This window comes from Haliotis rufescens, unplaced genomic scaffold (genome assembly GCF_023055435.1).
Source record: "Haliotis rufescens isolate VD_foot unplaced genomic scaffold, xgHalRufe1.0.p SCAF_20, whole genome shotgun sequence".
Lineage (NCBI taxonomy): Eukaryota > Metazoa > Mollusca > Gastropoda > Lepetellida > Haliotidae > Haliotis > Haliotis rufescens.
Genome location: NW_025963891.1, coordinates 6,468,538 through 6,481,427, shown reverse-complemented (window position 1 = coordinate 6,481,427; position 12,890 = coordinate 6,468,538). Strand labels below are relative to the sequence as shown.

Sequence of the window (12,890 nt, the reverse complement as noted above, 5' to 3'; positions counted from 1 at the left end):
AAACCACTGTAGTGGAGTGTGCCCTGAACATCTAAATGTGATGTATCCATTGTATCGTTGAGGAAATGTGTCTGCAGTTTGTGTAATTTTCTAAAATGTTGATTTTTGCAGCTGTGGTTCTCGGTCAATGTTGTGTAAAAATAACGTGGCCCCTCATTAATGCAATAGAAATGTACAGCCTCTTTAAAGATATTGATAAAATGTACAAGATTTATAAATATTTACCCAAATTTTAATATTGATGACTCCCTAAATAGAATCCGACCTCAGAAATGACGGGAAAGTCCATTTAATGCACAGGTGGGTGTTTCCCGCATATTCTCATACTCCTCACGTCGATGCATGCATTTTTATGATAATTCTCTCCATTTTAGCTATGATAGTTGTTTAAACGTTCACATTTACTGCATTATATATTCTTGCTTGACAACGGTATAAGGATCTATACCGAAACGGCGCCTTTACAGTATCACAGAAGTTGTTATACATAAATTGTGTCTACTTTGTCATCCGTTAACTTCTAAGTAAAGCCTATCAAACACTTCATTATATATTCCATTGTTAACGTTTGTGTTTACCTTAAAGCATTTTATCGGAAACATATGTACTGGTCCTGTCAGTAATACCGGTTATAAGTGTTCGTTTTGACATGACATGTGCAATAAAGATACCAATAGTGTATACTTTTCGGCATAATTAACTCGTTAGGGTGTTTTTAGTTGCCATTTACGGATTCATATAAGGTAAGCAGAAAAATATTGGGCTCGGATGACGCATTGCCCTATATTTGTTTTGCTAACCTATGATATACCGTATACGGCAATTAAAGACACAGACTATAACTAATAGTATTTGATAGTTACAGTACTAATATTATATTTCACGACAGGAAACTATTCAGTGACAGTGATTATTTGGAGAGACCAATACTTGCCGTCCCACTGTCACATAACACACACGAGGTCGCAATTCAGCAAACATGGTCCGTGAAGGGGCGGTAACTCTGCTTATCGTAGCATCACACTTTGATGCTGCCTGGATTCTTCAGAGACGTGTGTGAGGGGATCGATACCAGCCCACCCAGGAGGCCAAGCCCTCGCCCAGCGACGACAACCACTGCACACGCACCTACTACGGCATTGCTGGTCTACCATGTCGCTGTGCTCCACGCTGCTCGGGATTAAACTAAAGACTTACTCTATGTGTTTATAAGAGAGGTGAGTGATTCAATGTCGAGATGTTCCAAATTCAATTTCTTGGACGAAACAATCGGCGAATGCTGGTTTTAGTAAAGTGTTATGCGATAAATAATTCAGGTTAGGCGAGAAACAATTCTCATGATTGAAATGGGTCAATATGCTTCATGATAACTATATATTTTTGAAAATTACGTTTCAAGTTTGTTTTCTGGGTGATCTTCTTTGGGCTTTTTTTATTTCAATTTCTTTTCTTTCTCTCTTTGAGTGGGAGGAGGGGGCGATTTTGTTCATTTGTGTTCGTTTTTTGTTTTTTTTGTTTCTTGGATTCGTTTGTTTTGTTCGCTTTTTATGTGTTTTTAAGGTGGGGAGAGGCAAATTGTTGTACTAATTATACTGATTTAATAATTCATAAATTATTGAATGTAACTGAAGCGATTCCAACTTTCACATTAATATCGACCAATTAGCCATTATAGTACCTTTTCTGTTTGTTGAACTTATTGTTATTTATTTCTACACAATCTTTCACAAACTGTTCGCACTGACTCTACCCTGCTGCGCCGAGTCCTGTCTCCATCCTCCCACATCACGCTGCATCACTCGCGGCGATGAAGCAATTTACATGCACGGTGTGGGGGGTAGACAACACATGTCAAACCCAGTACGTACGCCATTGTGTTTAAGCGATCGCTATGACAACAAGGGGAGACTACTCCGAATACTCAGTCATACAGCTAAACACACCTTCATCGCGTCTCAAATGAGCTTTATATTAAGACCACTAGTGTCATTTATTGAGCTATTATTGACAGTGCGTGTATCGCAGTGATCGGGGCTTCCGTCACTCACAACCATAGTACAACTTGCCACAGATAACACTAAGCCGGCCCGGTGACATGCAGCACACACCACGTCAGGACGGTCCGCTGGTAAAACACTTGAAGAAGAAGTTTTATTTTCCAAATGACAACTCATTTAATTTGCAAATAGTAACAAACTGAAACGGATACCTGTTATACAAGCAAGTGTTTGTATAAGGCTTTTAGCGTGTTGATCGAGATGTAAATAATGTCACATCAGTAGATCAATACAACCCATCAATACAACCCATCAATAATGATCTGGAATTCAGATTACATGGAGACCTCGGTTCGGTCGAATAGTTTATTGATATTCAGGATAGTGTGACCTTAATGTAACACCGCGAGTATGTATCTCCGTCGCCGGGAGTAAAGCAAGACTGTTGCTACATCTCATACACCCTGACCCTTGCCTGGAGCTTCCAGCATACATGTGTATAGTACCTCCTCCAACCTACAGGAAACTGTACTTCCTCCACCTGACTGGGAACAGTACTTCCTCCACCCGACTGGGTGCAGTACTTCCTCAACCAGTCTGTGTACAGTACTTCCTCCACCCGTCTGTGTACAGTACTTCCTCCACCCGACTGTGTACAGTACTTCCTCCACCCGACTGGGTGCAGTACTTCCTCCACCCGTCTGTGTACAGTATTTCCTCCACCCGACTGTGTACAGTACTTCCTCCACCCGTCTGTGTACAGTAACTCCTCCACCCGTCTGTGTACAGTATTTCCTCAACCAGTCTGTGTACAGTAACTCCTCCACCCGACTGTGTACAGTACTTCCTCAACCAGTCTGTGTACAGTACTTCCTCCACCCGTCTGTGTACAGTACTTCCTCCACCCGACTGTGTACAGTACTTCCTCCACCCGACTGGGTGCAGTACTTCCTCCACCCGTCTGTGTACAGTATTTCCTCCACCCGACTGTGTACAGTAACTCCTCCACCCGTCTGTATACTCTACTTCCTCCACCCGACTGTGTACAGTACTTCCTCCACCCGACTGTGTACAGTACTTCCTCCACCCGACGTGGAACAGTACCTGTGTATGTGTGTACATGTATATATATTGTACCCTGTTACCTACGATAGCAGCAACATGTGTCAACGTACATATAACACAGATAAGTGGGTAGGTCCGCATCTGTAGTGTTTATACTACCGAAATATTTAACTCAGGTATAACCTTTAGCCCTTAACCGAACCCTGATTAGAGTATGTAGATAGCAGTTGGCTATATATGTAATACAGGTATACCCGTCAGTCTAACCCTGATTGCAAGAGTATGTAGATAGCAGTAGGCTATATATACGCGTAGATGACAGAGCAGGCCGCATTCAAGCAGGACACGGGAGAAATCTAAACTGTTACAGATCCAAACGTGGAGAGATGGAGTCAGTCCTGCGCGACAGACCATTTTCGTGTGCTCTACTTCTCGTCCGTGTTTTGAACTGTATAAATACTATTGTTAAACCAAAATATGTTTGACAAATTTGCTTTTTAATATAACTTTGTATTCATGACTCACTTGCGTAATATCAACTTGTTCTTGTCGTTATGTGGCTGTCGTTATGTTTAACTCACCCACTACTTCAAGTACCCCTGTTCGAGTGTTCCACGTCAAGAAGCCCTGTCCATGTCCTCCACTTCAAGCAGCCATGTCCGAGTGCTCCATTTCAAGTAGCCCGGCTCGTGTGCTATGCTTCAAGTAGCCCGGTTCGTGTGCTCTACTTCAAGAAAGCCTGTCCATGTCCTTCACTTCAAGTAGACATGTTCGCGTGATCGACTTCAAGTAGCCATGTAGATGTGATCCACTTCAAGTAGCCCTGTTCGTGTACTCCGTTTTAAGTAGTCCTGTACATATGCTCAACTTCAAGTAGCCCTGTTCGTGTGATCCACTTCAAGTAGCCCTGTTCGTGTACTCCGTTTTCAGTAGTCCTGTACATATGCCCCAATTCAAGTAGCCCTGTTCGTGTGCTCCACTTCAAGTAGCCCTGTTCGTGTGCTCCACTTCAAGTAGCCCTCTTCGTTTGCTCCACTTCAAGTAGCACTCTTCGTGTGCTATACTTTAAGTAGCACTGTTCGTGTGCTCGACGTCAAGTAGCCCTGTTCGTTTGCTCCACTTCAAGTAACACTGTTCGTGTGCTTCACTTCAAGTAGCCCGGCTCGTGTGCTATGCTTCAAGAAGCCTTGTTCGTGTGCTCCACTTCAATTGTTATGTACATGGGCTCTACTTCAAGTAACACTGTCCGTGTGCTTCACTTTAAGTAGCCCTACCAATGTTTCCACTTCAAGTAGCCATGTTCGTGTGCTCCACTTCAAGTAGCCCTGTTCGTGTGCTCCACTTCAAGTAGTCCTGTTCGTGTGCCAAGCTTCAAGTAGCCTTGTTCGCGTGCTCCACTTCGAATAGCCCTTTTCGTGTGCTCAACTTCAAGTAGCCCCATTCGTGTGCTCCACTTCAAGTAACCCTGTTCGTGTGCCCCACAAGGGGTGGTCGGGTAGCCTAGTGGTTAAAGCGTTCGTTTGTCACGCCGAAGACCCGGGTTCGATTCCCGACATGGGTACAATGTGTGAAGCCCATTTCTGGTGTCCCCCGCCGTGATATTGCTGGGATATTGCTAAATGCGGCTTTAAACCATACTCACTCATTCACTCACTCGTGTGCTCAACTTCAAGTAACCCTGTTCGTGTACTCCTTTTTAAGTAGCCCTGTACATATCCTCCACTTCAAGTAGCCCTGTACATGTGCTCCACTTCAAGTAACCCTGTTCGTGTACTCCTTTTTAAGTAGCCCTGTACATAGCCTCAACTTCAAGTAGCCCTGTACTTGTGCTCCACTTCAAGTAGCCCTGTTCGTGTACTCCGTTTTAAGTAGCCCTGTACATATGCTCAACTTCAAGTAGTCCTGTTCGTGTGCTTTACTTCAAGTAGCCCTCTTCGTGTGCTATACTTCAAGTAGCGATGTTCGTGTGCTCTGCTTTAAGTTGCCATGTACATATAGCCCACTTCAAGTAGCCCTGTTCGTGTGATCCACTTCAAGTAGCCCTGTTCGTGTGCTCCACTTCGAGTAGCCCTGTACATGTGCTCGACTTCAAGTAGTCCTCTTTGTGTGATCGACTTCAAATAGCCCTGTTCGTTTGCTTCACTTCAAGTAGCCCTCTTCGTCTGCTAAACTCTAAGTAGCTCTGTTCGTGTGCTCGACGTCAAGTAGACCTGTCCATGTGCTCGACTTCAAATAGCCCTGTCCATGTGCTCCACTTCAAGTAGCCTCATTCGTGTGCTCCACTACATGTAGCCGTGTACATGTGCTCCACTTCAAGTAGCCCTGTACATGTGCACTACTTCAAGTAGCCCCATTCGGGTGCTCCACAGCAAGTAGCCCTGTACATGTGCTCCACTTCTAGTAGCCCTGTACATGTGCTCCACTTCAAGAGGCCTTGTACATGTGCTCCACTTCAAGTAGCCCCATTCGTTTGCTCCACTTCAAGTAGTCCTGTACATGTGCTTCACTTCAAGTAGCACTCTACGTGTGCTCTACTTCAAGTAGCCCCATTCGTTTGCTCCACTTCAAGTAGTCCTGTACATGTGCTCGTCTTTAAGTAGCACTGTACATGTGCTCTACTTCAAGTAGCCCTGTTCTCGTGCTCCATTTCGAGTAGCCCTGTACATGTGCTCGACTTCAAGTAGCACTGTACATGTGCTGTACTTCAAGTAGCCCTGTTCGTGTGCTCCATTTTGAGTAGCCCTGTACATGTGCTCGACTTCAAGTAGCACTGTACATGTGCTCTACTTAAAGTAGCCCTGTTCGTGTGCTCCACTTCGAGTAGCCCTGTACATGTGCTCGACTTCAAGTAGCACTGTACATGTGCTCTACTTCAAGTAGCCCTGTTCGTGTGCTCCATTTTGAGTAGCCCTGTACATGTGCTCGACTTCAAGTAGCACTGTACATGTGCTCTACTTCAAGTAGCCCTGTTCGTGTGCTCCACTTCGAGTAGCCCTGTACATGTGCTCGACTTCAAGTAGCACTGTACATGTGCTCTACTTCAAGTAGCCCTGTTCGTGTGCCCTGTTTTGAGTAGCCCTGCACATGTGCTCGACTTCAAGTACAGAATCGTAGGCGGGTGAGGTTAAATGGAGTTTAGCGCTCGAGATTACTGCACTTACATAGCGACGTACTGTATGTATTCAGTCAACGCATCAAACCACAACGTCTTCTTTGACAGGACGGGCCAACAGCGCTTTATGCTTCAGAACACCCAGAATGTCCAGTGAACGACTTCACACCAAAACTAAAAGAATATCAATGTCTGTCCCTAGGTTAACTGCAAGACGACAGGCGTGTAGATATATCAGTGAAGATCTGTCTCGGGTACGAAGTGTCGACAGTACCCTGTTGTACTCATGCATGTACGAGTTATTAGAAAATGGCAATAAAGATGGCGTCGTTGCTGATATGAAAGAAGATGGTGGGACAGTTCTTGAATAAACTACTGCGTAATGACTCACTTTTATTTTAATAAGTTTTGATGACTATTTCATTTTATATGAGGGCATGCCAGCAGGTCCGAGTGCCACCATCGTACGTAGTAAGTCAATGAGTGGGTGAGTGTGGTTTTACGCCGCTTTTAGCAATATTCCAGCAACATCACGGCGGGGAACACCAGAAAAGGGCTTCACACATTGTATCCATGTCGGAAATCGAACCTGGGTCGGTTACCCAACCTCCTCCATCGTATGTAGTCGACAAACACAGGTTCAGAATAGGGACGAAATAGGGAGAATAGATTCTGGTGAGTGTCCCTTGGAATGTGTGTCATCGTATAAATACTTAGCGGCAACATTTAAAAATAACATTGGAGTAAACATGCGACAAATGTATCGCTACACGCAAGAAATGTTTTTCTTCTCAGTTTTTAAGTCGCTGGAAAATGTCACCGCTGTGTCAGAGGTGAATGTGCAAGATATCCATTGCATATATGGTATTTAAGGGATGCATTTCATACTGGTGCAAGACTGTAAACATGCTGTATCAGGAAACCGCCAGTATGTATTTGGGCAGCTAAAAGCAAGTCGCTTTGATAAAAGTTTTGTTTGGGGTATATTTTGGAAATTCAGGAAATTATGCCTCTTTAAGCAAACTTCTGCATTGAATATTATTTATCAGTTGTAAATTTTAATAATTTAGACTTGAATTGGTTCAATTCCGCTGAGGCTCACATTCTTTATATATGGAAACCGGTAGATGCACTAACTCCCAGAGACCAGAGGTTTTGTAAGATAAGCCACATGGGCTGTGTGGAGGACGAACGTCATTTCTTGTTAATTTGTAACGCAAATTGTTACCTTCGACAGCAGTATATTCCAGAAAGGATTAATATCTAAATTTAATATTCTAATGTCATCTTATCTAACCGAGACAAATCGTTAACTGAAACTGCAACCATATTTGTGTATTACGCAATGATTTGCCGTTTGGCTAAAGCGTCTTTTGACCATCAATTGTACCATCGACCCTTGGCCTACACAGATACAGAATTACGAATATAAATACGAATAGGGGCGAAACTTTAAACACGACCAGTGTATCCTGACAAGACTAAGGGATACAACTCTGCTCAGCGAACAGTGCCAAGTCGATCACTTGTCAGTATATTCCAAGAAGTAATATGAATGGCCAATAGCATGTGGGAAATCCCGCTGTGTATGCTGAATTTAATAATCAGCCATATCGATCTATCGATTTATTGATCTATACATTTGTAGATGCTTCGGTATATACAGACAACCATAAGTGTATGTGATTGTATATACACGACTCTACCAGTCATTGTGTTAGAAATCGGATGTAGAAAATACCCCAGCCTCTTATTCTTGATATGTCGTCTACCTTTTAGTGGAGGAGATTAGAAGTTAATAAACCATTACATCGGATAAGTCAATTCATTAGCATGTATATACCTGCACAACATGGGTCACTAAAATGGCATTCGCCATTTTGAAATGAGTGTTCGCCAATAAGATAAAAGACAAGTTATTTTGTAAACTGACAACTGTTTTGTTCTATTATGAATCGACGTTTCGGTATAGATTCTCTTACCATTGTCAAGCAAGAGAATGAGGATCTATACCGAAACGTCATAATAGAATAAAGAAGTTGTCATCCATAAAATATATGGTCTTTACTGTCACGTACCAACATCTAAAAATGCCAATCAAACAGTTTAATAAGATTATTGACATTCCTCACTGCCGACGTTGTCCAGTGACTTCATGACCTGGTTCATCCTACACACAACAAAACGTAACCATGCAGCACACAGTGCGTCGTGCAGCTAACCTAGACTGTGGGACCCTTGGGATACTGACAATAGATCCCGTGTCACGATGTTTGTTCGCTGTACAAAGGAGGGAGTTTGTAGAGCGCGACTATTGTTCGGATGCGCATGGCGTTGACATGACGACCAGAGACGCCGTTTTCGCCACGGCAACAACGTTATCAATAAAGGAGTATTGATTGGCTTTTACTGATTTGTTTTTGCCACGAAAACATTAAAAAGTACCTATATAGCTGTATAGCTAGCTGCCTCGACGTTGGTTTTGTCACTGTGAATATTCCGTGCACGCATAGTTGATATAGTTATAGTTATATGTCATGCATGACACGGCTTCTGGTATATTCAGGACTTTGTGTCTCGTAATGTACAACCGCTGCTGGCATTACAGCAGTAAGCGAGGGAAGACAGGGGTGGGAGAGTGGGTAAAGGGGTGGCGACTCTTGTACAATACAGTATAGAAGTCGGGGAGGGATGTGAGTGTGGTTGGAGTGGCGATCCCCTTAGAATGCAGTATAGCAGTGGTGGGGGGTCGATCCCTGTACAATGCAGTATAGCAGAAGGGGAAGGGAGTTAGGGGTGGGAGAGGGGTTGAAAGGGAGGCGATCCTTGTACAAGGGCTGATTCGGTTGTTACAGTCATGCATCTGTCACAGAGAGGGTTGATTCGGTCGTTACAGTCATGCATCTGTCACAGAGAGGGATGATTCGGTTGTTACAGTCATGCATCTGTCACAGAGAGGGCTGATTCGGTTGTTACAGTCATGCATCTGTCACAGAGAGGGTTGATTCGGTCGTTACAGTCATGCATCTGTCACAGAGAGGGCTGATTCGGTTGTTACAGCCATGCATCTGTCACAGAGAGGGCTGATTCGGTTGTTACAGCCATGCATCTGTCACAGAGAGGGCTGATTTGGTTGAAACAGACATGCATCTGTCACAGAGAGGGCTGATTCGGTTGTTACAACCATGAATCTGTCACAGAGAGGGCTGAGAGGGTTGATGCGGATGTTATTGACATGCATCTGTCACAGAGATTGTTGATTCGGATGTTATGGACAGAGCAACATTATTCAGTTTAAACATGGCGCGAACAATAGTTACGCATAGGAAGTCTGACCATCACACCGGAGTTCCGGCATTGACAAACATTCGCAGTTCACTTTGTTCCTCCTACACAGGCCGACTGCCTTCTCAATATCTTGACTTTGCCAGTATATCTAATACTTGTGTGTTTTATCTTAGAGGGGTCGCGATGTGACTGGACATTGGTCAAGCACGCCGGGAAATGGGCGGAGCGGAAGACGGGAATCACGTACAAGGTAGGTAATACCGAAGACCCACACTCATCGTGAACTGTGTACTCTTAACTTGGCCCATGCCAGCTGAGCGGTAGGTATCTAACTGTGTTTGGGGAGTCAACAGAATACCCTGACGGGGAGACAACGGGATGCCCTGGTAGAGGAGAGTGTTTGCGTTGTAACTATGTAATTGGAGTCAACGGGATGCCCTGGTAGAGGAGATGTTTGCGTTGTAACTATGTATGGGGAGTCAGCGGGATGCCCTGGTAGAGGAGAGTGTTTGCGTTGTAGCTATGTATGGGGAGTCAACGGGATGCCCTGGTAGAGGAGAGTGTTTGCGTTGTAACTATATTTTGGGAGTTAACGGGGTGCCCTGGTAGAGGAGAGTGTTTGCGTTGTAACTATGTAATTGGGGTCAACGGGATGCCCTGGTAGAGGAGATGTTTGCGTTGTAACTATGTATGGGGAGTCAGCGGGATGCCCTGGTAGGGGAGAGTGTTTGCGTTGTAACTATGTAATTGGAGTCAACGGGATGCCCTGGTAGAGGAGATGTTTGCGTTGTAACTATGTATGGGGAGTCAGCGGGATGCCCTGGTAGAGGAGAGTGTTTGCGTTGTAACTATGTATGGGGCGTCAACGGGATGCCCTGGTAGAGGAGAGTGTTTGCGTTGTAACTATATTTTGGGAGTTAACGGGGTGCCCTGGTAGAGGAGAGTGTTTGCGTTGTAACTATGTATGGGGAGTCAACGGGATGCCCTGGTAGAGAAGATGTTTGCGTTGTAACTATGTATGGGCGTCAACGGGATGCCCTGGTAGAGGAGATGTTTGCGTTATAATGTATGGGAGTCAATGGGATGCCCTGGTAGAGGAGAGTGTTCGCGTTGTAACTATACATGGGGAGTCAACGGCATGCCCTGGTAGAGGAGATGTTTGCGTTGTAATTATGTATGGGGAGTCAACGGGATGCCCTGGTAGAGGAGATGATTGCGTTGTAACTATGTATGGGGAGTCAACGGGATGCCCTGGTAGAGGAGATGTTTGCGTTGTAACTATGTATTGGGAGTCAACGGGATGCCCTGGTAGAGGGGAGTGTTTGCGTTGTAACTTTGTATTGGGAGTCAACGGGATGCCCTGGTAGAGGAGATGTTTGCGTTGTAACTATGTAATTGGAGTCAACGGGATGCCCTGTTAGAGGAGATGTTTGCGTTGTAACTATGTATGGGGAGTCAACGGGATGCCCTGGTAGAGGAGATGTTTGCGTTGTAACTATGTATGGGGAGTCAGCGGGATGCCCTGGTAGAGGAGAGTGTTTGCGTTGTAACTATGTATTGGGAGTCAACGGGATGCCCTGGTAGAGGAGATGTTTGCGTTGTAACTATGTATCGGGAGTCAACGGGATGCCCTGGTAGAGAAGATGTTTGCGTTGTAACTATGTATGGGCGTCAACGGGATGCCCTGGTAGAGGAGATGTTTGCGTTGTAATCATGTATGGGGAGTCAACGGGATGCCCTGGTAGAGAAGATGTTTGCGTTGTAACTATGTATGAGGAGTCAACGGGATGCCCTGGTGGAGGAGAGTGTTTGCGTTGTAACTATGTATGGGGAGTCAACGGGATGCCCTGGTAGAGCAGAGTGTTCGCGTTGTAACTATGTATGGGGAGTCAACGGGATGCCCTAGTAGAGGAGAATGTTTGCGTTGTAACTATGTATCGGGAGTCAACGGGATGCCCTGGTAGAGGAGAATGTTTGCGTTGTAACTATGTATGGGGAGTCAACGGGATGCCCTGGTAGAGGAGAATGTTTGCGTTGTAACTATGTATGGGGAGTCAACGGGATGCCCTAGTAGAGGAGAATGTTTGCGTTGTAACTATGTATCGGGAGTCAACGGGATGCCCTGGTAGAGGAGAATGTTTGCGTTGTAACTATGTATGGGAAGTCAACGGTATGCCTTGACAGGAAGTCAACAGGATGCCCGAACAGGGAATCAACGAGATGCCCTGATAGAAGAGAGTGTTTGCTTTGTAACCATGTATGGGGAGTCAACGGAATGCCCTGACAGGAAGTGAACAGGTTGCCCTGACAGGGAGTCAACGGAATACCCTGACGGGGAGTCAACGGGATGCCCTGATAGAAGAGAGTGTTTGCTTTGTAACCATGTATGGGGAGTCAACGGAATGCCCTGACGGGGAATCAACGGGATGCCCTGATAGAAGTTGCCATTTAACCATGTATGGGGGGTCAATGGGGTGTCCTGATAAGAAACTTATGAGTCTTTACTATGTTTTGAAACTGATTGGTAGATCTTAAGTGTGATGTGAAACTGAGGGATAAAAACTAGTGTGATATGAAACTGAGAGATAAAATCTAGTGTGACATGAAACTAAGGGATAAAATCTAGTGTGATATGAAACTGAGAGATAAAATCTAGTTTGACATGAAACTAAGGGATAAAATCTAGTGTGATATGAAACTGAGGGATAAAATCTAGTGTGATGTGAAACTGAGGGATAAAATCTAGTGTGATATGAAACTTAGGGATAAAATCTAGTGTGATGTGAAACTGAGGGATAAAATCTAGTGTGATATGAAACTGAGGGATAAAATCTAGTGTGATATGAAACTAAGGGATAAAATCTAGTGTGATATGAAACTGAGGGATAAAATCTAGTGTGATATGAAACTGAGGGATAAAATCTAGTGTGATATGAAACTGAGAGATAAAATCTAGTGTGACATGAAACTAAGGGATAAAATCTAGTGTGATATGAAACTGAGGGATAAAATCTAGTGTGATATGAAACTAAGGGATAAAATCTAGTGTGATCTGAACTGGGGGATGAAATTTAGTATGATGTGAAGCTGAGGGATAAAATTTAGTTTGATGTGAAACTGATGACTGAATCTTCAGTATGTTGTGAAACTGATGGCTGAAATTTCAGTATGTTGTGAAACTGAGGGCTGAATCTTCAGTATGTTGTGAAACTGATGGCTGAAATTTCAGTATGTTGTGAAACTGAGGGCTGAATCTTCAGTATGTTGTGAAACTGATGGATAAATCTTTAGTGTGATGTGAAACTGATGGATGAATTTTTAGTGTGATATGATACTGATGGATAAGATTTAGTGTGATGTGAAACTGGTGGATAAGATTTAGTGTGATGTGAAACTGATGGCTGAATCTTCAGTGTGATGAGGAACTG

General features: G+C 44.2%; 1 protein-coding gene across 1 annotated transcript in view; it reads left to right on the top strand.

Moving 5' to 3' along the window:
- The first annotated feature begins 1,101 nt into the window (after positions 1-1,101).
- The window catches only part of LOC124150443, a 42,456-nt gene continuing 30,667 nt past the window's right edge, over positions 1,102-12,890 (top strand). The window contains exons 1-2 of the mRNA XM_046522485.2: positions 1,102-1,217; positions 9,636-9,712. The gene's annotated coding sequence lies outside the window, so the exon portion shown is untranslated. The remainder of the gene's footprint in view (positions 1,218-9,635; positions 9,713-12,890) is intronic.